This window comes from Balaenoptera acutorostrata, chromosome 13, assembly GCF_949987535.1.
Source record: "Balaenoptera acutorostrata chromosome 13, mBalAcu1.1, whole genome shotgun sequence".
In the NCBI taxonomy this organism is placed as follows: Eukaryota; Metazoa; Chordata; class Mammalia; order Artiodactyla; family Balaenopteridae; genus Balaenoptera; species Balaenoptera acutorostrata.
Window position 1 is genome coordinate 79,342,488 of NC_080076.1, and position 23,697 is coordinate 79,366,184.

At 47.3% G+C, this 23,697-nt stretch overlaps 1 long non-coding RNA gene across 1 annotated transcript; it reads right to left on the reverse strand.

Moving 5' to 3' along the window:
- Window positions 1-494: 494 nt before the first annotated feature.
- LOC103012597 (uncharacterized) lies at window positions 495-22,628 on the reverse strand. Its single transcript, XR_450825.2, has 5 exons — window positions 22,452-22,628; window positions 21,772-21,976; window positions 13,353-13,436; window positions 11,757-11,814; window positions 495-711 (listed from the first exon to the last, which is right to left on the reverse strand). It is a non-coding gene; the product is annotated as an uncharacterized LOC103012597 (long non-coding RNA).
- Between the last annotated feature and the right edge of the window lie 1,069 nt (window positions 22,629-23,697).

Sequence of the window (23,697 nt, forward strand, 5' to 3'; positions counted from 1 at the left end):
GCCAGAGTCCTCATTTGGGAGTGTCTCTCTGAAGGCACTTAAGACCTCAGGCTGGCTGTTGCACCGCCAAAGGAGGAGCTGTGGGCTACAATTCGGGGAAGAATAAATTCATGCCACACTTACTGAGTGCTTTCTGTGTGACAGGCACTGCGTTAGACATTGCAATCTTGTCAAAAGTTTCTTATAGAGCTAGAAGGGGAAAAAAATAAAATCAACCTTAACCAAAGAAGTGAATCGGCTACATGGCCTGGGTAGGAGAGTCTAGTATTAGTTCTCCACCTTGTAAGCTCCTGGAGGGATGGGACTCATCACATCTCCAGCTCTGATCACAGTGTTTGGTACTTGGTAGGTGCTCAGTAAATAATCTTTCGATATAGGAATGGAAGTCAGTGAAGAAAGGGAAAGAAGGCATCGAACTAAAGGGGGTTCTCTGTGCACATGAAAAACAAGCGACCACTTCCAAAGAGTACTTTTTTTAAAATGGCATTAAATTTGTTAGCTGCTCCCCCAGACAGATTCTGACATGAGACAGTGAAAAGTTGGTAGTGGGAAGAGAAATTTGGTGTAGTGGATAGAAACATCCAGTTGGTCATTCCACAAAATACTGACCGAGAGGCTTATTTGCCCCTGTACTCTGCTGGGCACCGGAGACACGTGGGTGAAGAGATGGGTCCTCGCCAGCTTGATGCTTATGGTCCTGAGCTTTGTTCACTGCAGTTTAAAAAAAAGAGAGATAATTCCCATTTTAAAGATAAGGAAAGTCAAGGCCCAGGAAAGGTGGTGTGGGAGAGGGCTTAAGCTCAGGGTCTTAGGGCAGGAAGGCTGAACTAAAGTCGGCTCCCAGCTCTTCTGCGCTCTGGGGAGAGGGAAGGCTGGGTGAATTTTCGCTCCCGGGAAGAAGCAGAGTCTGGGAGCCCTGGAAATCCTGGTGGCGCTACTGACCTGGCCGGGTGTGGTCATCCCGGGCCGGCTTAGGCGGAGCAGAAGTTTATACCCACTGAGGTTGCAAAGGCCATCCCCAGATCTGCTAGTCCCAGCTCCGACCTTGCCTTGGGGCTGTGATGAGGGATCTAACCTCTAGACTCTCCGATCCATTTTTGTTTTTTGGTTTATTTTCCTTTCAGCAGGTACACCTAGCCTAGGACTGAGCAGCACTACTGCCCTTAACAGACCAGAAATTGTGGGACAGAGAGCTAGGGAGTCTCCTCCAAGGTCTCATTGCTGAAAAGTGACAGCAAAGAAGATTCTACAACCCCTCCCCCACCAGGATTTTATGTTTCTGTGCAGACCCCTCCCCTCAGTACCCCAATGCCCGGCGCAGTCTGGCACGTGCGGTGTGTTCATCAAATGTTGTTTGATTGAATAAACTTAATTCTTGTTTGGTTTCTTTGTTTTAAAAATAAAACAAACTAAAAAATGAATCAATGATCGAATTAAGGGCAGTGGGGTGAGAAGCTCATTCCCCCGACTCGCTGCGAGGGGGTGGGACAGCTTTGAGTCACCCACGCGCCCTCGCACAGCGGCAAGCCCACTTCCCACCAGCTTTACAAAGACGGCTGTGATTTCCTTCCGTCTATATTTTTGTCCTAGACTTCGTTGGGTTGATCGATGGAGGAGACAAGCTGACCCACGGCGAGGTCAATACAATCGATTCGACGATTTCGGCGACCGCTCGGAAATCGCCCTCGTTGCTGCGCGCTGGGTTCCACCCAAAAGGTTTCGGGATTTAGGGTTTCCCGCCCCCCAGCTTAAGTTACCGAACTGGAGCGAGGATGGGGGTAGGTGGACGGGAAGAAGCCTCAAGCCTCACACGAGGGAGCCTCTGGGAACACCAGGGCGGGAGAGTGCTCTCCACTCCCGGCCAGCCCGCCAAGCGCTCTCGAAGCTCTGGTAAATTTCGTTCTGGAGCTTCTCGGCCTTGGAATCAGACACCCGCATCTTTTTGCAGCCGGTCCGCTCTCCTTAGCCCTTTGTTCCTCATCTGCGAAATGGGTTTGTTAAAAAAAAATCCTATTTATTGGAGAGAAGATTTGTGAAATACCCACGAGGAAGATAATGTTCTAAGAGCTTTCCACACATCAGCCCACCAAATACAACAATCCGAGGAGGCAGGCGCCTTCTCAATGATGCCCATTTCCCAGATGAGGAAACTGAGTCATGCAGAGACATACAGACTTGCCCGAGCGCCTACAGCTAGTTAGTCCCTCGTGGATCTGAGATTCAACCTGGGGATGGTCTAACTTCTTGTCTGGCTTTTAACGACAAGGTCGTAGGTGCACCGCGCATACCTACGGTAGGTACAGAGGGGTGACCTGTTTCCTGTACTTCTTTGCCCTTTAGGGAGGAGACATTCCATTTAAACCTTTCCCAGGCAGATCTGCAGCTGCTTTGATCCTTTGGTCCCTTCCTTCTTGAAGCAAATGCAATGGGGGGGGGGGGAGGGCGGTTTCCGAGTCTGACAAACCTTCTTAAACTGGGAAATCCAGAGCTTTCAAGACTTTTTTTTTTTTGTACGAAGGAAGGAGGGGGACGTGTGTGTATGTAGAATCAATATGGTCCAGACAGCCCTTCACAAAGGGGCTCCAGGCGGGCGCCTCGGCCGCAAGGCCCCCGCCCCACCGCCCGCGGCGAATTAATTGGGCCCTGAAAGAAGGGGCGACGTAGCTTCCAGTTAATTAGTCAAGAAATGAATCAAGCCCCAGCGGCCTGGCAAAGACCCCTGGGGCGCGGGTTTTGTGCAAGCCAAATTGGTCGGTGGGGCGCTCCCCTTTGGGCCGGGTGGGGCGCGGCGGGGAACCCGGCTTGGGCGCCTCGGGCTGTCCTGCGCCCGGCGCCCAGCACCCCGCGCCCCGGAGCGGGCTCGCGCGCTCCCGCGCTCCGTCAGGCTCTAGCTTTCCGCGTCTCTCTCCCTTTTTCTGTCTCCCTCCTTCCGCTTCTCTCTTCCCTTTTCGGTCTCTGCCGTCGCCCCCTCTTCTGAACTTTGCTCGGGGTTTCCCACCCCTCTCCCAGCTTCGTCTCTCTCCAAGCTCTTCGTCTGGGACGTCTCCCTCCAAAGCCCCAGCCTCCGCCTAGCAGATCTGGGGCTGGGTGGTCTGGGAACGGCGCTGGGGATGCCAAGAAGCGCTGACTTGGGGAGACAGGGTGGAAATGAGCACGGGCTTTGGAGCCCTTGGCCTGCTGTGTGTTCCTGGGTACACGACTCTTCATCCTTGGGTCACCTAGGATCCGGGCTCCCGGCTGAGGTTAGGAGAATCCTCTGAGATAACGCACGGCTTTGAAAGGCTTCGGTAACCCGTGACCCGTGTCCCCATGCGATGAGGACTTAGAATTGAGGCACGCCTGCAACACACAAGCAACTATTGAGCGCCTGCGGTGTGCCTGCCTTACTTTGTTCCTCCAGCACCTCCTCCAGTCACGCTGCGGTAACCCAGGCAGCGAAGATCCCGGTGTTTTCGTCCAAAGGAGCTCTGTTGCAGGGATGGGAGGGGAGACGCCAATCGTAAACTCACTTATTTCAAGGGCTTTTTGTGCCACGTGCCAGTGCTCTTTCCTGAACTAGAGGGGTGGACCTGGGGGCTCAGAGAAGTGGAGTGATTTTCCTAGAGTCACACAGCAAAGGGGAGGCACGGCTAAGGGTTTCACCCTGAACCAGGCATTCGGTGCCTGCCCCCTGATCCCGCCAAGAGCTCAGGGGGTCCTCAGAGGTCCTGCTGGCCTGGCACCGAATATTTATGTACTGGAAGAGGGTCGCCAGAATCGCCTTGCCTCCTCCGGCTTAGAGCTAAGGCCCGAATCGCTCTCGGACTCTACTTCTTTCCCTCTTTCTTGGTCTTTCGAGCTCAGCCTCCACTTTGGTCTCCCATCCACCAGTCTTTCTGTTTCTCCCCTCCTCCCCCTAGAATCCGGACTCGGAAGTTGAGGCCAGAATCTCTCCCACTTTTTTCCACTTGTCCAGGTAGCTGTTCACATCTCGAGGCTTGGAGCCAGGATGACATCCAGCTGCCGCCAACCGCCAGGATCCGAGCTACAGAAGCAAACTCGATCCGATTCCATGCCCTCCCTGCTCCACCGACCGCCCGCCCAGCCCCTCCCCAAGCCGCATCCACGGGGTCCTAGGAGCAGACCCCAGTGGATGATTCGATGAATGCCTGCGTTCCAAACAGCAGTCCGGAACCGCGTTTTTTCTTTCTTCCTTTGCCCGCTTCACCGACTTTGGCTTCGCTCAAGGCCCCGAGGTGCCCGCGCCGCGCTTGGCATTCGCTTCCTGCCCCTCGCGGGAGGCCAGGGACTGTGGTTTCCGCTCGCCAAGTCCCTGCCAGGCGCGCACGCAAGAGCTTGGCGAGCTTGGCGCAAGCGTTTGGCGCAAACTGCTTTGGGCCTCAGTTTCTCCGCCCCTTTCAGATCAGAGAAGCGACAGACGAAACAGTTGGGAGAGGAGGAATGGCCAACGGATTGGGTGGTGGCGGCACCGCGGTTCCCGTGTGTGGAGGGGAGTCAAGACTGGAACCACGGCCGCCCGCCCTCTCCCGCTCCCCCTCTCCGAGGACCCCAGTCTCCCCCAGGCGCGACCTACAGACTGGTGGGGCTCAGTTGGCCGCGTGGTGTGCCCGGCTACCTGGAGGCGAGGACAATCCAGGTCCTAGCCAGCAGGTGCGCGCTCAGGTGTGGGGAGGGCTGGTTGACTGTGGGGCTGCCCGCTCCACTGTAATTGCTGTTGGCCCTGGTACATGTGCAGCCTCAGACAAGGTGCGTTCCAGCAAAGTGTTGGCACACCTCCTACTGAGCTTTAAAAGGGGCCCTGTTAGAGCCTTGGAGCTTTGGAAGAGTCCCTTAACTCTTCTGAGCTTCAGTTGCCTCCTCTGAAAACTGGGGATAATGGGTCCTGCCACAGAGGACCAAGGCAAGGAGTAAATGAGATCACGTGTGTACAGCACTCAGTCTAACCCCTGGCACATAGTAAGTGCTCATTAAGCATTAGCTGTTTGGGCACCCTAATCTCTCTGTCCCTCTCTCTGTATATCATATGACAATCTATATATCTATATCTCTCTCTATATAACTATCTATATATAATAGATACAATCAGTATATACTTAGTATATATTATATATGTATTTACTAAAAGTATAGACTCAGTGTATATCTACTTAGTACATCACATATATACTAAAAATATATACTATATATATTTAGGGTACCCTTAAGAACATATTCTTTTTCTTAGAAGACTACCTAGCATATATTAAGCCCTCTCTCTATTAGCATTGCTCTCTTACCCAGTTCCATTTCCAGCTCAGCCTGAAGCCCCATTCCTTGTCCTCCTCCCAAGTTGATCCTACAGTGAGAGCCTTCCTCAAGCCTCCCAATCCAGGCTTAGTGCCACTGTGGGCTCCTTTCCCGAATCTCAGGATCTCAAAACCGCAAGTGATCCAAGAGAGACAGTGCTCCCTTCCTCCCCTTGCATTGGAGTTCAGGTCCCAGTAGGGCTTGGAGACCAGGTGTCCTGACTTGGGCTCCAATGCCTTTTCCACCACCCCCCATCTGCCCCAGGCCATTTCCATCTCCTGACCTGAGAAAAAAAGTTTGTCAGATCTATTGAGGGAATAGCACTTGTGGAAAATGAAGGAACGTGATTGGGTGCCTGGAGCGTCCTTGGGCAGAGCCCCCAGGGCAAGGAGCTCTGTAAATGGGGAGGGGGCTGCCTGTGACCGGGGCTGGAAGGGATTTCAGCCTCCTCGGAGGGGTCCTGAACGCCTCGTGGCTCTCAGCGATGCTGTGTATGGCTGATGACCCCACACTCTCAGGCCCAGACTGCAGGTGCCCAATTTGTAGTCAGCAGCAGTCCACCATCCCCTTCCTCAATCCTCGAGGACACTGGGACCACTCCTTCCCAGCCTGAGAGCGGGTGGGGGAGGGGAGTGATGAGAAAGGAAATTTGGAGAGATGGAGAAGGATGACGACAGGGAGTGTGGAGAGAGTGAAAGCAAGAGAGAGAGGGGACACTTGGGGAGAAGGGAGGAAGGAGAAAACAGAGGGAGACAGATAGACACCGAGAGATAGACAGAGACCCTTTCCCACCTGGAGAGACTGGGAGAGACAGAGAGATAAACTCAGGCGACAAAGAGAAAAGCAACTAGAAGCACAGAGAACGAACGACAGAGGAAAATGTGGGACAGAAGGAAAGAGCATGGAAAAGGAATGCCCCCAAGGAGAGAGAAGAGAGATGGTGGGGAAACGATAGCCCAGTGAGGTCTGGGGCAGCCCAGCCACAAGCCCTGGCCCCCTCTCCCGACATATTCCTTAACCTGCTAGAAGATTATCTAGCACAGTATAAATGCCTCCATTAAATCATGATTGAGCTACTCCAACTGACCAGTTCCCGAAGTAGCCTCCAGCCTTAAGGGAATATGGTTTTTAAACCATACGAAGCGTCAGATACCAGCAATTTAGGAGATAAGTTATCATTCATTAGGGGTTTCCAGGGGCCCCCTACAAGGCCTTTGGGGTAGGGGTGGGGGAATGTGTGGCTGAGAGCTTCTGAGTCAGTGCGGAAAAAGACAATGCGTTTCTCTCTTTGCCATCGGCTTGGCATGGAAGCCTCTCTCCTCTCTCAACACATAGCCACTCAAACCCACAAGGAAGGTTTGGTTGGTAGGGTCCAGTTGGCCAAGAAGAGGAAACATCCTACCAGAGTCCTCCAGATTCCCAGAGTGCACTGGGTGAGATGGAGAGGGGCTGTACGTGCAATTTCTTAGCTGTTCCCTCTGGAGGAGGATGGGGGGTGTGGATACAGAACGTCCCCAGCTACTCCTGGGAAAGCAGATCTTTGTTTAACCAGGGGAAGGTGGTGAGAGATGAGGCGGGGGGTTAGATACTAGAGAGGAGCCTGGTTAAGGTGACGTTTCCCTCCTCCCCGAAGCATCACTCCAACTAGTTCAAATAAACCAGGGCTCATCTTCCCTCTGGCCCTGCTTCTTCCCTTACTGGCCTCCCAGTCTGCTAAGAAAGGTATTTTACTGTGCAAAAGCTTTTAAGTTTCATTAGGTCCCATTTGTTTATTTGTGTTTTTATTTCCATTTCTCTAGGAGCTGGGTCAAAAAGGATCTTGCTGTGATTTATGTCATAGAGTGTTCTGCCTATGTTTTCCTCTAAGAGTTTGATAGTGTCTGGCCTTACACTTAGGTCTTTAATCCATTTTGAGTTTATTTTTGTGTATGGTGTCAGGGAGTGTTCTAATTTCATACTTTTACATGTACCTGTTCAGTTTTCCCAGCACCACTTATTGAAGAGGCTGTCTTTTCTCCACTGTATATGCTTGCCTCCTTTATCAAAGATAAGGTGACCATATGTGCATGGGTTTAGCTCTGAGCTTTCTATCCTGTTCCATTGATCTATATTTCTGTTTTTGTGCCAGTACCAAACTGTCTTGGTTACTGTAGCTTTGTAATATAGTCTGAAATCAGGGAGCCTGATTCCTCCAGCTCCATTTTTCATTCTCAAGATTGCTTTGGCTATTCGGGGTCTTTTGTGTTTCCATACAAATTGTGAAATTTTTTGTTCTAGTTCTGTGAAAAATGCCAGTGGTAGTTTGATAGGGATTGCATTGAATCTGTAGATTACTTTGGGTAGTAGAGTCATTTTCACAATGTTGATTCTTCCAATCCAAGAACATGGTATATCTCTCCATCTATTTGTATCATCTTTAATTTCTTTCATCAGTGTCTTATAATTTTCTGCATACAGGTCTTTTGTCTCCTTAGGTAGGTTTATTCCTAGATATTTTTATTATTTTTGTTGCAATGGTAAACGGGAGTGTTTTCTTAATTTCACTTTCAGATTTTTCATCATTAGTGTATAGGAATGCAAGAGATTTCTGTGCATTAATTTTGTATCCTGCTACTTTACCAAATTCATTGATTAGCTCTAGTAGTTTTCTGGTAGCATCTTTAGGATTCTCTATGTATAGTATCATGTCATCTGCAAACAGTGACAGCTTTACTTCTTCTTTTCCGATTTGGATTCCTTTTATTTCTTTTTCTTCTCTGATTGCTGTGAAACTTAAAAGCAAAGGAAACCATAAACAAGACCAAAAGACAACCCTCCGAATGGGAGAAAATATTTGCAAATGAAGCAACTGACAAAGGATTAATCTCCAAGATTTACAAGCAGCTCATGCAGCTCAATAACAAAAAAACAAACAACCCAATCCAAAAATGGGCAGAAGCCCTAAATAGACATTTCTCCAAAGAAGATATACAGATTGCCAACAGACACATGAAAGAATGCTCAACATCATTAATCATTAGAGAAATGCAAATCAAAACTACAATGAGTTATCGTCTCACACCGGTCAGAATGGCCATCATCAAAAAATCTAGAAACAATAAATGCTGGAGAGGGTGTAGAGAAAAGGGAACACTCTTGCACTGTTGGTGGGAATGTAAATTGTTACAGCCACTATGGAGAACAGTATGGAGGTTCCTTAAAAAACTAAAAATAGAACTACCATACGACCCAGCAATCCCACTACTGGGCATATGCCCTGAGAAAACCATAATTCAAAAAGAGTCATGTACCTAAATGTTCATTGCAGCTCTATTTACAATAGCCAGGACATGGAAGCAACCTAAGTGTCCATCATCGGATGAATGGATAAAGAAGATGTGGCACATATATACAATGGAATATTACTCAGCCATAAAAAGAAATGAAATGGAGGTATTTGTAGTGAGGTGGATGGAGTTAGAGTCTGTCATACAGAGTGAAGTAAGTCAGAAAGAGAAAAACAAATACAGTATGCTAACACATATATATGGAATCTAAGGAAAAAAACAAAAGGTCATGAAGAACCTAGTGGCAAGATGGGAATAAAGACACAGACCTACTAGAGAATGGACTTGAGGACATGGGGAGGGGGAAGGGTAAGCTGGGACGAAGTGAGAGAGTGGCATGGACATATATACACTACCAAATGTAAAATAGATAGCTAGTGGGAAGCAGCCGCATAGCACAGGGAGATCAGCTCTGTGCTTTGTGACCACCTAGAGGGGTGGGATAGGGAGGGTGGGAGGGAGGGAGATGCAAGAGGGAAGAGATATGGGAACATATGTATATGTATAACTGATTCACTTTGTTATAAAGCAGAAACTAACACACATTGTAAAGCAATTATACTCCAATAAAGATGTTTAAAAAAAAAAAAAAAGAAAAGTATTTTAAAAGGACATTTTCATGGTAGCAAATAAAAGGATTTCTTTTCCTTTTTCTTCCTCCTCCTCCTGCTGCTTCTTCTTGGTCTTCTCGCAAGGCTTGTGTTTGCTTTGCTTTAACAAACAGCTGATAGAGTTTGCTTTAAAGGAGCACTAAAAAAAAAAAAAAAAAATTGTACCCCCGCAAAGGCAGGCCAAGCATTAACTGTGGGCATGCGTGCTCGTGTGGATGTGTGTGTGTGTGTGTGTGTGTGTGTGTGTGTGTGTTTGTGTGTTTAGGCCTCCTGAGTGGGCTTGTAGTTATAGAGGGGACCTGCTTCAGGTGCAGAAAGCTGGGAGGGGGAAAGGGGAGGAATGCATGGACAGATTTACACCTGTCCTTACAGCTGCCATTGGCAACACTTACAGCCTCCAGAAATGACCCTTGGTGCCGACTTGTCTGGAAGCCATCAGGGTTAGTTTTGAAGCAGGAATCTTCAAGTGGACCAGAGGGCAAGCTCTGTCCACCCCCTCCCACCCCCCTTCCCTGTTGCTGTCCTCAAGGGCTGCTCACTCCCCACTGCCCACCAACCCCCTCCCACCTTGTCTGTTTCCTCTATCAGGTAAATGTCATCATTTGACTTTCTGATCCCTTTGGTGCTACCGCCTAATGAGGGCTGGGCAGGGTGCAGGCTTTGCGGCCAGTCCATCACAGCCACCCTCCTCCCTCCCCGCCGGGAGCTGGGTCTGGCCCCAGGAATCTGTGTGGGATTCCTAACTCTGCCCTCCAGCCAGTTTCTGCCCCCTGCCACCAGCCCCACCACAGCCTACTGGCCAGACAGTTGAGTGACTGATAATATCCAGATGCCTCTGGAATCTTGCTTCCAGTCTTCCCAGCGCTTGGCCAGGTCTGCAGAAGTGGGGGCAGCAGGCAGCAGGCATTCTGCCCCGACGCTTGTTGCCACCTCTCAGAGGCCGATGAAAGGCCCACTCAGCTGGGTCCTTCAGGACGGGGGACCCTGGAGCCAGGGCACTCAGAAGGCATGTTTGACACCCATGCTGGGAACTTTGAGTCTCCGACTTTCTCCCCTCAGCCCCACAGAGGTCTAGGAGGTTGAGAGGGAGCAGATTGTAGGCCACGGGCTGCCAGAGAAGCCACAGGGGAAAGCCAGGCACTTTGCCTGAGAATTAGCAGGCACTGGGCAAGTATCTGGCCTCCATTCCATTACTGGTAAAATTGGGAGTGGCTGGGGAGGGAGATCTTTTTATATAATTTGGTTTCACCTTCACAGTGATTTCCTTAACATATGTTTCAGTCATCTACTCACTTTTTTTTTTTTTTTTTTTGGCCGCACCGTGTGTTATACGGGATCTTTGTCCCTTGATCAGGGATTGAACCTGTGCCCCCTATGGTGGAAGCACGGAGTCTTAACCCCTGGACCGCCAGGGAAGTCCACATCTACTCACTTTTTCAAAACACCTAACTTGTTGAAAATGAAATCTTTATCTGGATACCGTAAATCAAACTTGTGTCTCACTTCCCAGCAGTAGAAGGAACCCGGAAAATGGTGAGCGGTGGAAAGAAAGCAACATTACAAGGCTCTGAGCTGCAGGTTCGCTCTTGCTTTGCTGATGCTGCAGTGATTGTTAGAAGGGTGATCGAGACAGGTAGGTGGGCGCTCATCTGAGCCTGGACTTAGTCCGAAGGTCCGAAAGAGTTGAAAGAGGAATGGTTCTCTTCCTCGGGGATTTAGTTCCATATAAAGCTATGTTCAGCTCCCACCCTCGTACCCTTTTTGATGCTTTGGAGAGCACTGCTCAGCGTGCTTTCCTAGAGCTTTTTTTTTTTTTTAATTTTATTTATTTATTTATTTATTGGCTGTGTTGGGTCTTCGTTTCTGTGCAAGGGCTTCCTCTAGTTGCGGCAAGCGGGGGCCACTCTTCATCGCGGTGCGCGGGCCTCTCACCATCGCGGCCTCTCTTGTTGCGGAGCACAGGCTCCAGACGCGCAGGCTCAGTAGTTGTGGCACACGGGCCTAGTTGCTCCACGGCATGTGGGATCTTCCCAGACCAGGGCTCGAACCCGTGTCCCCTGCATTGGCAGGCAGATTCTCAACCACTGCGCCACCAGGGAAGCCCCCCCTAGAGCTTTTTAATGCTACCACAGCATCAAGCATCCTGTGCTCTGATTTGGGGTTTCTAGGTTCTGCTCTTCCCTGAGCCTGAGAATCATGGCTCAAACCCTCCCTTTGTTTTCTCCATCACCAAGAATGGCTTCACCACCTTTTTGGGCCACAGACCCCTTGGGCAATCTCGTGAAGCCTGTGGATACCGCCTTGGAATTCTCTTTTTACAAGACATAGGATTACAATTTTAAATAAAAGCAATATTAAAAATATAATAGTAACATAGTTACTAAATAAATATATATAGTAACATATATGCTCCTTACGAATGCATTAAATCACACAATCTAGCCATGGCTCTGATATTGTACCTTTGAAGTCGGGTTGAGCAAAACAACATTTGGGGATCTCAGTTACACCTGTAACGCGATTGTGAAAATACCTGTGATTCTTTTGGTGACCAGGTCATAGCCAGTGCGAGTCTTCCCATGGGTGGTCACCTATATTCATAATGGAAGAAAACACTGATTTCACTGCGAGTCATCCAAGTTCACAGATGCCTGAATTCTATTCGGGGACACCCCTGTAAGATGTCATTGGAGGACAGCAGGGTAAGAACCCCTGAAGTGTAGAGGGAATGAATTGGGCTTTTGGTCTCTGAGGAAGGTTCTCCTGGGAAAGAGCCATAGCTTTGAAAGCCGGCGCAATCTCCAGATCCCACGAGCTCAGGCAGAAAGGAAAGACATTATCAACAACATCTCAAGGAATATTTCTCAATAGGCCCAGAGGGGAGTGAGGTCTGGCTTGGGATGGTTTGGCTCAGAGAAGGGAATTTTCTCCCCAAAGTGTTCATCAATGCCTCCATCCTAACACACCCACACTCCACCTCTGGGGTGATATTCTAGGCAGCTCTGCCCCCTCTAAAACCTCAGCTTTCCCACCTAGACAAAAGATCGCTGCCCCTTCCTCTCCACCAACACAATAACTCCTGCACAGCTCTTTTGCCCCAAAGAGTCTGTGGACAAGTCTGACCTTAGCATTGGGTAACCCCTTCGTAAGGGTTAAGACACTGAGCTGATGCATTTTTTGCCTTTAAACAAAGCACTTAGTCAAACCTCTGTGATCAGGGAAGTTGCAAATGGCCCCAGGACAGTAGCTGTCACTGTCCTCGGTGAAATACAGTGCAAAGAACTCTGAGCTACTGGGACAGGCACTTGGAGGCTTATTTAGGGGATAACCAGAAACAAGAAAGCTGGAAACTGTCAGAACGCCCTCAGGTAAATGGAGTGTAGCTTGACGTTGAATGAGGTAACCTCAGCAGATTCTGGGGTCCCAGTAAAAGGAGAACAAAAGTATTTATGGACCAGCTACTCTGTGCAAGACCTGTGCCCTGTTCTTGGCTTGCAGTGGACCTTATCTAAAGGTCCCATTACAGGCTCTAATATCCATTCACTCAACTCATTCATTCCTTAGCAAATATTTACCAAGGGCCCATATGCATCTAGGGCTAAGGATATAGCAGCGAGCCTACCACATAAAAATAATTGTCCCCAAGGACCTTCTAATGTGGGAGAGACTAATGAGAAACAAAATAAAGAGGAAAAATAAATGTTTAGTGGTGATGAGTCATATGGAAAAAAATAAATCAGAAAAGGGAGTTGTGAATGGCAGATGGGGGGGGGCTTCATTTTTATTTTATTTTTTATTATTTTATTTTATTTTTATTTATTTTTTTTGGCCACACCACACACGCAGCATGCGGGATCTTAGTTCCCCGAACAGGGATCGAACCCGTGCCCCCTGCAGTGGAAGCTCGGAGTCCTAACCACTGCACCGCCAGGGAAGTCCTGGGGGCTTCATTTTTAAAGGAAGTGTGAGAGAGAAGACAGTGTCAGGAGACCCACCTTTACTTGAACACAATCCTGGATTCTGAGCTGGGCACTCTTTGTCCATCGTCTCCATCGTTCTAGGTAGTTCTTATTTTCGTCCCTATTTTATTGTTGGGGAAGGTGAGGCTCAGAGAGGTTAAGTGACTTACCAAGGTCTGCATAAGGCAGAATTAGAATTTGAACCCAGGACTCAATTTCTCTTTCTTCCATACCAGGTTGCCTCTGACACATTCCTGGGAAGACAGAAGAAAGGAAGAAACAGGAAGGTCATGGAGGAGTGGCAGAAGAACACCAAAGAGTAAACTTTACCCTATGAGTCATTAGCTCAGTCTTCTAAGACTGGGGAAACTGAGGCCCAGAGAGGAAAAGTAATTGTCCAAGGTCACAAAGAAAAATAAATCCTAATGGCTAGATGTCCTAGCTCATCAGCGCCTAATCCTGTCTTGGCATCATATGGCAAGTCACTTTGGCTCTCTGGGCCTCAGTTTCCTCATCTATAAAATGGAGCCAAGCAGATCGGTTGCCCACAATTGATGAACAGGAAAGACAAAAATCACTCAGGAGAGAGAATTTATTCTAATGCTTGGCACAGAATTTGTACCCAATAAATATTAGATTTCTTCACTCCTCCTCAGCCAACCTGCTCCTTGGCACCATTTGGTCAGAGTAAGGGCCATATGTCTGTTGGTTTTCATGGTCTGGGCTAGCGGTCTCCAAACTTTTTTTTTTTTTTCTTTTTAATTTGGCCATGCTGCTCAGCTTGTGGGATCTTAGTTCCCCGACCAGGGATAGAACCCACGCCCCCTGCAGTGGAAGCGCAGAGTCCTAAACACTGGACCACCAGGGAATTCCCTCCAAACTTTTTTTTTACTGAAACATTTGCAACATAAAAGAGTACAGGGCTTCCCTGGTGGCGCAGTGGTTGAGAATCTGCCTGCCAATGCAGGGCACACGGGTTTGAGCCCTGGTCTGGGAAGATCCCACGTGCTGCGGAGCAACTGGGCCCGTGAGCCACGATTGCTGAGCCTGCGCGTCTGGAGCCTGTGCTCCGCAACAAAAGAGGCCGCGACGGTGGGAGGCCTGCGCACCGCAATGAAGAGTGGCCCCCGCTTGCCACAACTGGGGAAAGCCCTCGCACAGAAACGAAGACCCAACACAGCCAAAAATAAATAAATAAATAAATTAAAAAAAAAAAAAACTTCCAAATTAAAAAAAAAAAAAAAAAAAAAGAGTACAGCAACTGGTAGAAGGAATTCCCATATACCCACCACCACTTCAATAATTATCAACTCATGGCCCATCTTGTTTCATTTACGTACCCTCACTGGATTGTTTTAATGCAAATGCAGACACCATATCATTTCGTTTGTAAATACTTCGGTGTGTGTCTCCAAAAAATAAGAATAAAAATTTTAAAAAACAACTACAAGACTGTTATCACACACACACCCCAAAAGCAATGACTGGGTAATCTTGTGAAATACCCAGTTAGTACTCAGTAGTTCCCAGTCGTCTCATTCTTCTTATTTTATCACAGTTGGTTTGTTCCAGTTAGGTTACAGGCAATGTGTCTACATTGTTTTTGATTATGTATCTCTTACATCCACTTCCCATTTTTTTTCCCTGAAAAAATTATAAATAGAAATAATGGAATCATTCTGGCTGTTGCCATTTGCAACCCCGTAGTATCATTTATTGTGTTTCTCTGTCCCTTGAATTTCCTATAGACTAGTGGTTAGACAGAGATGTTTGATGAGCTTCAGAGCTGATTCTTCTGGCAAATCGGCTTCATGGATGACGGTATGTACTTCTTTTTTTTTTTTTTTAAACTTTTACTTTTTTTTTATTTATTTATTTTTGGCCGCGCTGTGTGGCTTGTGGGATCTCCCTGACCAGGGATGGAACCCATGCCCCCTGCAGTGGAAGCGTGGAGTCCTAACCACTGGACCGCCAGGGAATTCCTGGTGGTGTGTACTTCCATCAAAAGACTTGCAATATCACTTGTCTTTCTTCTTGGTTTATGAGTAGCTGCTGGTGACTGTTTTTAGGATGGATCCATTATTTCATTAGGGGTTTGCACAACAGTGATATTTCATTTCTTTCATTTCGTCTTCATTTATTATGTGAAATACTCCCAAATTTCTCGAGAGGACACCACATCACTAAACACTAAGGTTTGAGTAGACACCGTCCACTATCTAAATTTTCACGCTTCTAAATGATGTATCTCTTCTGTTGAATTTGACATATGATACATAATTGAACTGCACTCAACTGGAAATTAAAAGTGATAACCTTTACAAACAAATGTGCCGGGAATTTCTTCCTGTACTCGGTGGTCAGCCCGTTTCTAATCCAGGGGTGTCCACAACATCATCAGGAATTTCTTTCTTCTCTTTCTTTTAAAAAAATTTTTATGGGATTATAGTTGATTTACAATATTATGTTAGTTTCAGGTGTAAGGAATTTATTTCTTAATTCAGTCAGGATGCCTCTTGCGAACCAAATGAAAAAGGAGCCTGTAAAACTCTCTGAAAATGTTGATCCATCGGACCCCCTCTCTCTCCCCCCTACCCCGCCCCCCGCCACCTCCCAACTGTTCACCGGTGCTGGGAGAAGGAAAGGAAGATTCTGCCACAGCTGGGTCCATTTGGGAGGGTCCTGTGCAGAGAGGTTTACAAACCGGAAGCTGCTTCAGGGAAAGGCGAATTGTTTTTGTTTTTGTTTTTTTTCACTTTTCATTTTAAAGTACTCACTCCATCAGAGCCAACGGGAGATTTTAAACAAACCACATTGCCCTCAGGTCTGCTTCCTGAAGGAGGGGATTTATTCTTCACCCCTCCCCCCCATGAGTGTTCACAGCAGAATTAAGGCTAGGGAATCTGGCAGGGGCTCCCTTGCGGAGGGGAAGGTGTGTCTGTGCCTTTTTGCAAGGCATTAATCACTTGTTTATAGAGGGGGAAGGAAAAAAAAGAAACCAGAAGGAAGACACTGGAGGCTGTTCAGTCTTGGGTTCCCTCCCAGGCAAACCCTCTCACGCCCAGCCGCCCTCCATACGCTGGGGACCAGCTCAGCTTGCCTTTGTCCTGGGTTCCAGAGCAATGGGGCTTTGTCCCCCGCAGAACTGAGCCTGAAGGTGCGTCAGTGGTGATGGCAGAGCTGCCCCGGGTGTACAGATCCTCAGGCCTGAACTACCTTTAAGCATTTACGAATCTCACCCTCACCTCCTCACACACGTATACCCCTTTTCATATATATTCTCATCACCATATTTCCCAAGCTGACACCGGACCCATGTTCCAAATAAAACCCTCACTATTATTTTCACATAAATAGTTCTCTAGAGACACTGGTTTCCTATGGGGAATTGAACTTGGAAACCAGAACTGGAGGTGAACCTACTTTCAACTGTAAACTATTTGGAAGTGTGTCATTTATGGATGTATTACCCGTTAATAAAGAAGCAAAGAAGCACATTAAAAAAAAATATGTTCATGGGATAAATCTGAAATCTAGAGAAAAACTTAATAACAACTCTAATAATAATCACTTTCCTTTTGTTCCCCCATATATATCGTTAAAATAAATAAAAGTATTGTTTCCTTTTGAGTAGGTTGTGTGTATATGTACAGGGTATCAAATGTAAGAAGTACAAAATGGTAGGGTGAAAAGTAATTCTCTCTCCTATAACTCTCTCCTACTTCCTCTCCTCATAAGTCACCATGGTAACAACATGTATCCTAGTTATATTAATATATGTGTGTGTGTATATATATATATATATATATATATATATATATAAGTGTATGTATAGTTTTGACTGATGCATCACTTTCTTTTGTTTTGTGAAATATATTATTCATGCCAGAATATATTTTTTCAGGATTCCTTTTAAAATAAATTAATATACATGGAATGTCTTTTAATAATTTATATTTCATTCAACATGTAAGGAACCAGCCTATCAAAAAAGAGAGACTAAGCTAGACAAAAATGGGCAATCCACAGGGAAATAGTAGCAATGTGGCAGCTCGCGGTAAATTACAAATATCTGCTATGTAAACAGTAAATCCGTTGGGCCAGGTGCTACCCAGACACAAGCCATTTTTCCTTCACCTTTATCAATAATAAATGCAGTCCCCCATCAACTGGACCTCAAGACTTTTTTTTTTTTTTTTTTTTTTTAAATTTTTATAGCTACTTTATTTATTTATTTATTTATTTTTGGCTGTGTTGGGTCTTCGGTTCGTGCGAGGGCTTTCTCTGGTTACGGCAAGTGGGGGCCACTCTTCATCGCGGTGCGGGGACCGCTCTTCATCGCGGTGCGCGGGCCTCTCACTATCGCGGCCCCTCCCGTTGCGGGGCACAGGCTCCAGACACGCAGGCTCAGTAGTTGTGGCTCACGGGCCCAGCTGCTCCGTGGCATGTGGGATCTTCCCAGCCCAGGGCTCGAACCCGTGTCCCCTGCATTAGCAGGCAGACTCTCAACCACTGCGCCACCAAGGAAGCCCCAAGACCTCAAGACTTTTGCCTACACTGCAGACAGATCTTGCTAAATAGACAGAAACTGCCAGGCTGAGCAAGTGTACTGAAAACATTTACATCTTGAAACCCTCAGCAATTTGGCTATGTGTGTAAGGGTGTTGGCCCCCAAAGGTTCCAGCCGAATCCTCCGTGCTCTTCGCTGGCAAGGAATGCCACTTTATTGTGTCCGTGATGTTGGATAGGTCTTTAAACGAGCCTTCTACGGTCCCTCCGTGGTCAGGACAGTCTACTGCTCTGCCGTCTCCAATCCATTTGCGATGGCTGTAAAAAGCCATCTTCCAATGCTAGCAGTAAATCTTGCCCTCCCATTCAAAGAGGCTGACAAGAGGGAAACAGCTTGAGGTTTCACCCCAGCCTTGCAAACTTGCAGTCCTGCTGTGCACGCTTGTTTTCTGTGTTCGACAATGTGTGATCCTTTCTCCCCACCATGTTTCCTCCCCACGGTGGCCGAGTGCAGACTTAAGCCATTGAGTCTGGAGTGTGCTTCCGTAGTGATGCAAGAAAGTCAGACTGTACTCCTTGCCACTCAGGCTGATGGCTGTGCAAATCACACAGCCCCTCTCTTTCTGTGTCTTTGTGAAAATGGTGAAATTTTGCTGGCAAACAGGTTTTTCTGGCTGATTACCCTTCAGATGGATGTTTCTCTTTTTTTTTTTTTAAATTAATTTATTTATTCATTTATTTAATTTTTGGCTGCAGTGGGTCTTCGCTGCTACACGCGGGCTTTCTCTTGTTGCAGTGAGTGGGGGCTACTCTTTGTTGCGGGGCGCAGGCTTCTCATTGTGGTGGATTGTCTTGTTGCAGAGCACAGGCTCTAGGCACGCGGGCTTCAGTAGTTGTGGCACACGGGCTTCAGTAGTTGTGGCTCGCGGGCTCTAGAGCACAGGCTCAGTAGTTGTGGCGCACGGGCTTAGTTGCTCCACGGCATGTGGGATCTTCCCGGACCAGGGCTCGAACCCGTGTCCCCTGCATTGGCAGGCGGATTCTTAACCACTGCGCCACCAGGGAAGCCCGGATATTTCTCTTGACTGAGGGAAGCCAGGGGCTTTCAGGAATGTTTGTAGGTGTTTGGAGGAACCCCGGGACTTGGGTATAGCCCCGTTTCTGAACCTACCTCTTAGGGTAGTTGCTGCCCCATCTGGTCAAACAGTCTTAGAAAAACAGCATTGGCTGGACTTACTGATCAGAATATCATGACCAGGTCAGACAGGGGAACTGGCTGAAAAGCTAGCTATGGGTTTTGAGTGCAAATAACTGGCTTCAGATTCATCTATTCTTGATATTGTGAACAAGTCGACCAGACAACCTCTCCAACCCTCAGCATCTATCAAACGGGGCTGAAGTTTCCTGTCCTATCTCCTGGGGCTCGTGGATAAAATCCTCTGCAAACTTAAAGTACAGAATGTTTGGAAACTGGTATTGTTATGATGGCGATTACAACAATAAGGGAGACACCTCTCGGGAGTGAAATAAATGGACACTTGTAAAACATGTGGAAATCTTCCTGCTCTCCCTGCTGTAAAAGTGTGAATCTCAGGGAGCCTGAGAGATGAAGCAGTAGAGTTGCTGTACCAGTCAATGTACAGATAAGCTGCTCTTCAGATGTGTGCAGTGATAAATCCTAGGGCATCACCTCTCCGAGAAAGAACTGGGTGTGTACATGTAGCGGCATGAACACACACTCACACACATTCAAACACACGCAGGATTGAAAGCTATCAGACATGTGGAATTTTTATCATTTCGTGTCCTTGTCGAATCTGCTTCCTTACAGCAGCCAGAGGATGACTTCAGAGTCCAAATCACTGTCATGCTACATATATTTCCAATAGCTTTCCATTGTTCTTACGAGAGAGACCAAAAATTTTCAATGGACCCGCGAGGTCTTCTCCACCTCAATTTGTCTCAAGTTCTCAGTCATTGTTTTCTGCTCTTGCCTTGTGGTAGATTGAATTATTGAACCCCAAACCTTCACACCCCTGTATCCATGCTCTTTGCCTTGTGTCTTGGTGGTTTCACTCATCTAAGATTAAGGTAACTTCCCTGAACTTGGTCCTTGGGCTTGGTCATGTGACCTACCTCAACCAATCAAAAGCAGGTAGAAATGATAAAAAGGAATGAAATTGTGCCATTTGCAGAGACATGGATGGACCTAGAGACTGTCGTACAGAGTGAAGTAGGTCAGAAAAAGAAAAACGAATATTGTATAATATTGCTTATATGTGGAATCTAGAAAAATGGTACAGATGAACTTATTTGCAAAGCAGAAATAGAGACATAGATGTAGAGAACAAACATATGGATACCAAGGTATGGGGGGAGGGTGCGATGAACTGGGAGATTGGGATTGACATACATACACTACTATGTATAAAACAGATAACTAACGAGAACCGACTGTATAGCACAGGGAACTCAATGCTCTGTGGTGACCTAAATGGGAAGGAAATCCAAAAGAGAGGGGATATATGTATATGTACAGCTGATTCACTTCACTGTACAATAGAAACTAACACAACATTGTAAAGCAACTATACTCCAATAAAAATTAATAATAAAAAAAAAAGAAGTGGGCAGAAATGACAGCGGGCAATTCTGACCCCAGGGCTTAAGAGGCATTGCATGTTTCCACTTGTCCTCTTGTGTGTCAGTTACCACTGATTGAAGAGCTTTCCCTGAATAGCTGTTGCCCCTTCAGCCTGCTCCCACCCAGAGTGAACACACATGAATGGAGCCAACTGGACCACAACCTATGTTTGGGAGCTAAGCCCTGTCAAACTGGCAGCTTGAAGTTGAGTAGCCTAGCTGAGTCCAGCCAAGATCAGCCAATCTGAAAACACATGAGAAACCAATGCTTCTTGGTGATGCCACTGAGGTTTTTGTGGTTGCTTGTTTCACAGCAGTAGCTGACTGATACAAGATACTCTGATTTTCACCACTTCTTCTTGCCACACTTCCTCTTCCACAGGCCCTGGGTGTTCCCCTCATCACCTGAGTAACTCCTACTCATCCTTCAGATCTCAGCTCAAAGCTCACTTCTCTTGAGAAGCCTTTTCTGACCCTGCAGGTTAGGTATAAACTCTCTATTCTATACCCTTCATGGCACTTATCAGAGTTGTACCTTTATGGGATGATTCAATCGTTATCTGTCTTCCTCCCTAAGGCTCTGTGAGCTCAGGAATCCTTTTGTTTGATTCACACTGTATCCCCAGTTCCTAGCACAGAGCCTTTCCAGGCATGTAGTAGACACTCAGTACATTTTGTTGAATGAATCAATGAACGAAGGGGTTGCACACAATTTCTCCAGGTTAAAAATATTTTAAGTCTAAGACAAACAGCTTAATGGCCTAAAAGGCCAGTACAGAAGGAAAGAATAAAAACATGAAACAAATAAAGAAAAATATGTACATAACAGCACATTAACAAAGGTGACTGAAAATAAGATTGAGTTGGTTGCATTCACCATTCATTCATTCAAGTACATGCCAGGCCCTTGGAGTCTGCTACACAGTGCCAGGGAAGACTTCTAGAGTGAGTGATCCTTGGGCTGAGTCTTGAAGATTCTAGTGTCAGAACATGAAAAGCTGTGGAGATTTGAAGGAGGGAATGATGAACTCTGGGGTCATTGAGGAATGCTTTACTTGGAGGACACTTTTGAACTGGACCATATAGGTGAGATGAATTCTCCAGGTCAGATTGAAGGGGAAGCGATATATTCAAGACAGAGGGAATAGCACACAGAAAGGTGGATAGGGGCATGAACATGTTTAGAGGACGGCAAATTGTTTGATGGTACGAACCAGGAAGGGTGAGGGCGTGAGTGCCTGGCTGGTTGGCAAATAATGAGGATTAATATTTATTGAGCCTTAAGATAAGTCGAGGACTTAACCTGTGTCAAACACTGGACGCATAGCACAAGTCTAATCCTAGCCTCACCCACCTCCACCATCAAGGAAGTTGGTACTGGCATCCACCTGTTTTACAGATCAGGAAACTAAAGCACAGAGAGGTCGAGTAACTTACCCAAGGTCACAAGGGGAGGAAGTGACAGGTTAGTGCCATTAGACAATCCCGCAGCAGCCTGTGGAACTCTGGGCTTAGCAGTTAGGGCGGTGTTCTCCAGCGAAGGCAAATCACGGAAGGTTTTACATAACGGAGGTCAGTGGCCGGCCGTGGAACCGGTGCGAGCTAGGTTAGGGATGGTAGCTCAGGGCATGCATTGGCTAAACTGAAACAAACAAAAAGAAGGGGTTCAGGGCAGGGGATGATGACTCAGCCTAGTTAGAGGTCAATTTAACGAGCGGTCATGGCTCTCCTGAGAAGTTCTCAGAAGCGGGAGAGGAGAGATTGGCAGCTTGTGGGAGAAAATGAGAGAAGCAGTGAGATGCTCGGGAAAAGATAAGGAGGATCTAAGTAAATATTTGGATGCCGGGGTGTGGGGGGGAGGGGTGTGGGTAAGTGGGGGAGCCCATTGATTTTTTTTTATGCCCAGACCTCAGTGCAGGAGTTAATGGGAAAATCCATAACCCAGGGTTATGGAGTATGGGTGGAGAGAAGTCAGATGGAAAAGATAGAGGTATCAGAAGGAAGGGCTAATGGAACCACAAGGGAGACATTAAAAGGCAATAAATCTGGCAGCCTGGATGGTATTTACCCAGGAATTCTGCAGAGGATGGTTAGTTAACTCTTAGAACCCTGCTCACCTGGGGCTGGAGCTGGAGGGACCCACGTGGGCGTCCAACACAGGGTTTGGATTCACCCTGAGAAGAATCAGATCGGAGAGGAGATGTGTTTCTAGGCTGAGAGCCACCCAGGGTGTCTTTGGAGACAGAAGGGAGCCCCAAGTTGTGGGAGGTTGGGCTGGCAAGGGGCTCCGTCACCTCAACCACTGGGGAACGTTCTCTGGAAGAGTTAATCAGCCCGTGGGAAGGGTGAACCACAGGATATAATTTATTTACCTACTCCATTGCAAAATCCTTCCCAGAAGACCGTGGATGGTAATTCTCTGTAATTATATCTCATGCGAGGTTCTGTAGGCTCTTAGACACGTTAACTCATTAGTGCTCGCAGCACACCTGGGAGAAAGGTGTGGGGAGGTGAGGACAAACTTCACCAGCAGATGGGGGAAAGCGAGGCTCCCTTCCCATGGGAGAAGCAGAGTTAGAACTGTGATTTCCTGACTCTCAAGGGCTTAAAGGGAGGAGAGAAAGAGATTAGACCCCGGAGCTGGCCTGGGTTCAATTTCTCTTTTTCTCTGTGTCATCTGAGGGAAGTCACTCAACCTCTCCGGGCTGTAGTTTCCTCATCTGCAAATGGAGAGAGCTATATAGTTCCTGACTCAAAAGCCTGTTTGCCTGGAAGTTTAACCTGAGTTACGGAGAAGCACCGAGTTTGTCGTGTCATGATGAGGGTGGACTGAGCTTAGACTGTACGCTGAACTGCCACGTTGCCCATATGAGTCATAGTGATGAATTCTTCACGGCCTTCAGAGGTGCATAAATCTGAGATGAGACTTTCCAGTGAACTGAAGCTACCAGTGAGGGATAGCAAAGCTGGGATGCCAGCCTTCTTGGAGGACCAGAAGATGGATTGGTAGATTTCAAGGACGTTCGCAAAAATTCCTCCCACAGTCCTTTGCACTGTTTTTGCCGCTCCTCCCACTCCCCTTGGACCTGGGCTGATCCTGTGACTTGCTTTGACCAATAGGATGTGGTAAACATGATGCCACATGCATCTGGGGGTGGGCCTTCAACGAGTTCTGTTCTCACCATGTTGTGGTCCAGGTGCCAGGGAAAGAAGTTACAGCTGGACTCCTGACTTTTGAGAACACGTGTGAAGGAGACAGGTCTCAGCCTTTGGCTGTTGCTGCCAAGCTCCAGAGGTATGGAGGAGGTATCAGACTCTTCACCCCCAGCCCACCCACCAGAAATAATATGCCGTGATCCTTTG